Below are 5255 nucleotides of genomic sequence, written 5' to 3'. Positions count from 1 at the left end.
TCTTTTTAAGCTCCATGGAAACCTTCTTTTCTTCATCAGCTAAGCTTCTTTCTTTGGAAGTAAACTCGTCCTCGTCACTTTCCTGGCTTACCCAAGAAGTTGGTTTTGTATAAGCAATTACTTCAACTAAAAATGGAACGGATGCTCTCGGTTTCGTTCGTCTAACTTGTTGAATTGTCTTTAGTTCTTCTTCCATTAGCTTCTCCAATTTGCCAAGTTCATTTTCCTCATCAATATTGAAAACCTCACCTTGAACATCATTCCCTTGGAAACCATCTTCAAATCCTAAAGTTTCCTCCTCATCACCAACTCTCAAAGTGAGCTTGAACTCGCGAATATCAACCAAGGCACCAACAATATTTAGTAAAGGGCGACCAAGAATAATTGGAACACCAGCATCTTCTTTCATATCCATAACCACAAAATCAATTGAAAAAACAAATTTCCCAATCTTTACCAAAATGTCTTCTACAATGCCGTTGGGTTATGTCATTGAACGGTTGGCCATGTGAATAGTCATTCTTATAGCCTTCAATTTCGGAATATTGAGTTTCTTATAAAATGAGAAAGGCATCAAATTTATGCTAGCTCCAGAATCGGCTAAAGCATATGTATTCAAATTATTTCCAAATTCACACGGAAGAGTGAGACGTCCAAGATCTCCCATTTTTTCAGGTAACTCTCCTAATACAAAATTTGAACTTTGCTCACTAAGAATAACCTTGGAATTTTTCTTCAATTGCTGACGAGTGTCTATCAAATCTTGTAGGAGTTTCGCGTATTCGGGAATTTTAGATAACGACTTAATAAAAGGAGTATTTATTGGGATACCCTTTACTTGCTTTATAAATTCCAGGTGCTCCCGTTCCAGTGGATGAAGATTAGCTCGAGATGGAAAAGGCAAGGGAGGACGATAAGTCGAAACAGTTGCTGATTTTTTCTGTTCAGACTGGTCCCACGTCGTGAGCATAATAAACTCACGTCGTGAGTTCGATTGTTCAGCAGCATTTTGATTTTTGAGCTTCGACTTTTTTGGCTTTGGTTCAGATGTATTTAGCTCCACTTCTAAAGCTTCTAGGAACTCAGAAATAACTTCTTCTTCAGTATCAATCACCATGACATGTGGTTGTGTCTTCTTCTCAGGAATTCGTGGAGATAATTGTTCATTCACCAAATTCGTTAGTTGATCGAGTTGGGCTTCAATATTGTGGATTGATGCTTGATGATTTCTTAATGAAGCTTGCTGGTCAATCATCATAGCTTGTTGTTCTTTCATCATGACTTGCTGTTCCTTCATCATTAATCTTTGATCTATTATGGCTGCATCTGTGTTGTCATGTCTTTTCTCTGAAGCCTCCATAAAGCGAGCTAACATATTCTCTAAGTCAACTTTCTTTTCAGCTGTTGGTTGTTCCTTTTGGTAGAAGCCTCAACCAGTCTGCCTATATTTTTCTTGTTTTTGCTTCTTGTACTTATCGTATGACAACCACTCCTTCTTTGGTTTTCTCCACTCTTCATCGTATTTATCCCCACTCGAATAGCAAACTTGAGCCTTTTTGTTCCCATTATCATCTAAGTGGCAATCCTTGGTCAAGTGTGGACCATTGCATTGTTCACAACTAACTATTATAGCATGAAGTGATTGATCCATTTGGTTCAACCTCTGGTCCATATTATTGAGCATTGCCATTACAACAACCATTTCTTCTGATGCTCCACCACCAATTCCCTTTGTTCCCTCATTTCTCGGATTATGGTACTCACAAGAATGCTTTACGAACTCTTCAATCAGCTCCTTTACTTCACCCAGATTTTTCTTTGTCAGTGGTCCTTGAGAATCAAGGAGTTGCCCCGTCATGACATTCACCCCATCATAAAATATAGATACTTCTTGTTCAATGTTGAGGTCGTTTTGAGGGCAATTTCTTAATAACCCTTTATAGTGTTCCCATGCCTCATAAAGTGACTCACCTGGATTTTGCTCAAAGTTGGCTATCGCCTTCTTGAGTTTTGATATCTTGGATGGTGGGCATAATTGTTCTAAAAACTTCTTGCGCATTTGGACCCAAGTAGTGATTGCACCAGGTGGTAGTGCCTTCAGCCAGTCTTTTGCAGCTCCTTTAAAAGTAACTGGTAGCATCCTCAACAAAACGGTCTCTCTTGGAACATTTGCGATGTTGAAATAGTCCGCTATGTCATTGACTTCATCTAAGTGCTTGTAAGCATCCTCATGGTCCTTTCCATAAAATGGTACATCCTTTAATGCAACAAGAATGTGTCCCTTCAATTCGAATGTTGCAGTGACGGGAATTGTAGGTTGTATTAGACCAGGACCAGCTTCATCTCTAGTTCGCTTTTTGTAAGCTCCCATGGACATATCAACAATGTCCACCATCTCGTTCAATTGTTCGTCTTCGTTGTCACTTTTTTCTAATGCAAATTCAGGCTCAGATTCGTACTCGAATTCTTGTGGGTTAGATTTTTGTTCAAAGCTTTCTTCCTTGCTTTTGTCCTTTGATGATGTACTTGACTCTCCCACTTTCTTGGTTGATTTCTTTCCAAAGACTGATTTGAGATCTTTGAAGGATGAATTCTTTAGTGTTTGGTCCACTGCTGTGTTCTAATTTGTCTTCTTGTGAAGGGCCGACTCTGGATCTTCCAATGGTGGCACCAAAGGTGTGCTAGAGCCTCTGGTCATGATCTACTACAATAAAACAAAAATAAAAACGTAAAACTGAACAAAAACTAAATAAAATAGCCTACTGACTGGTCACCACGACGTGGTAAAGAATACCACCTCGTGTTGTCGCAAAAAATTTAACAGAAAAGAAAAAACGAAGAACAACTGAAAATTGTTGAACTCACGTCGCGAGCTTAAGGCTCACGTCGTGAGTTTAGTACTGGAATAAAAATCTAGGCTGAAAAATTAATTTTTTGCAGGTTTTACCCCACAAAAGAGATCAATTAATTCTAAGCAAATGAATTAACAATCAGATAAGTCGTTCCCCGACAACAACGCCAAAAGCTTGATGTGTGCAAATAGCTACACCTAATTTTAAATTTAGAACCTAACTAACTTAACTAACTAAATTTCACCTAGGCAGTGTACCTAGTCAAATTATAGAATAGTTTAGGTAAGTCGGGTGTCGATCACAAGGAACGGTTTTAACTAATTAATTTACCTATTATTAAATTAACTTAATTTCCTAGCTAAGTAGTGGGTTTTATCTAATTTTGCAAGTTTAGATGAACTTAATTTCTTAACACAATTCAATCAATAAACAAAACACTTCTGTTAGTTCGAATCTACTTTCACTCAATGATTTATATTAATTATGACAATTCTTGTTGGTTACCAGTTAAAACATTATTAGCAATTCAGTTCTAAATTTACTAATATTAATTAATTCATGTAGATCTATGTATGGTCACACATAATTTAACACAAAATCAATTATTGAATAGTATTGGAGTTATGTAAGATTGAGTTGACAAACACAAATTATGGTCATAATATGGGTTCTCTAGCACAACCTAATTTAATAATTCAATTACTTATCTAAGATTGGTTCGATCTTAGCTTTGATCATCTAATGTTCACTAAATTACTAGGTATTCAAATTCATGCAAATTAATGGTCACTAACTACACATAATAAGAAGTTTAAGCAATCTAATTATAAAATCAAACATGCTAGGTATACCTATCAAACACAAGACATAACCAATAAGCAAAGTCTAGATCCAATATAATAAAACCATGAGTTCCAGCTTCATCTATGTAACAGAAGCAACTAGATTTAGCTAGACATTTGTCGCACCCCCAAACCAAGGATGGCGGAAACGTCCGGGGGTGGCGGACTTCATGTATAGTATCACAACAACGAGTATAATAGTGCTCAAAGTAAATACAACCATCATAAATATAATTGAAAAAGTTACACTAAAGTATATGTTTACATGATTCAAATCAATTACATTATGATGACAAAATGAACTGTTTGACGATTCAACGTCCCATCCTCAAAATGTTGTTAATTTTCCTGTTTCACTGATTTCCTGAGAATACAAGTTGTTTGAAAAAGTGTCAACACAAAGGTTGGTGAGTTCATAAGTTTTTGAGATAAGGAGTTTGGAAACCGTTCTTTGTAATGTGTTGTGTGTCACCAAGAAAAATCCAAAATTTTCCTTTTAAAAGTTACGTGGTCCTAAATCCCAGGACCAAGAATAAACAAGTATTTTCCATACTTAATGATATAACCGTGGTTTTAAATCGGCATAAAACCCTTTTCGATTTGAGGGAAAATCCCATAATGAATGACGTGTAGTCTTAAATACTAAGACCGAAAGTGTACAGTAATATCCGTACTTATTGAGATAGAAAGTGATTTTATATTGACATAAAATCCCTTTTGATTATAAAAATTCCCGTAAACTTTATGAGTTGTTAACTTCTTATGTGAGTCGCTATAACCATACTATGACTGAATGAACCTGCCACGATGTTTCTCAGGCGTCGCGAAACTGATATGACATTTGTCACCACAGACCTGCCGGTCTAGCTGTTGCATGCAGCTCAGGTGTGGGGTGTCTAACCCAATATAGATCTATACACAACTATCACGTTCTCCCTACAAGAGACTCTGGATATAACTACCAGGAATTTGGATCCCGCACTCGGACGTACGGGAAGAGAATGTCTCACAATTTAAGTTAACAAGTTTACGTGTGGTGTGCGTGAGTGTAAAACCCTTTTCTGTGGAAATAAAACCTTTCAAAATGTGTTTGATGTGTTAATGGAAACATAAACCATACCTATTATAGTTTATCAAAACGTTTAAATGTAATAGTTATAACTTTGTTTATTATGGTTAACTACTATATTTGTGAAGGTAAAAACCCTTTTGTTTACCGATATGTATATGTACTTCTTACTAAAGTGAAGCAACATGCATTATAACAACAAATTAATTACCACACTTTTGTAGGTAAAAATCCATTTGTCTTCTGATGTATGACTATATACTAAGTCAAAATGTCATCTATTTGTAAGAACATATTTTCACATAAAGATATACACCTTGCTCAACATGTTACAAGGTGAAATGAAATTGATAACATTTTTCTGTTGTTAATATTTTCATATACTGTTCTTAGAAAATTTATAGAAAAATCATCAAAGGTCCAAATCAGAATCCGTAAATTCTGAGAGTTTGGGAAATGAGTCTAGTTTGTTCATAATTTTTATTATGAATT

At 35.8% G+C, this 5255-nt stretch overlaps 1 non-coding gene across 1 annotated transcript; it reads left to right on the top strand.

Annotated features, from left to right (window-relative positions):
• The first annotated feature begins 1904 nt into the window (after nt 1-1904).
• Nucleotides 1905-2011, top strand: LOC145091150 (small nucleolar RNA R71). The gene has a single exon (XR_013702038.1). It is a non-coding gene; the product is annotated as a small nucleolar RNA R71 (small nucleolar RNA).
• Nucleotides 2012-5255: the final 3244 nt, after the last annotated feature.

The sequence above is a fragment of the Lactuca serriola genome, chromosome 2, assembly GCF_051521515.1.
Source record: "Lactuca serriola cultivar US96UC23 chromosome 2, Lser_US96UC23_V15, whole genome shotgun sequence".
Classification (NCBI taxonomy): Eukaryota; Viridiplantae; Streptophyta; class Magnoliopsida; order Asterales; family Asteraceae; genus Lactuca; species Lactuca serriola.
The sequence above is the reverse complement of the archived record's forward strand: the minus strand, read 5'-3'. Positions and strand labels throughout refer to the sequence as shown.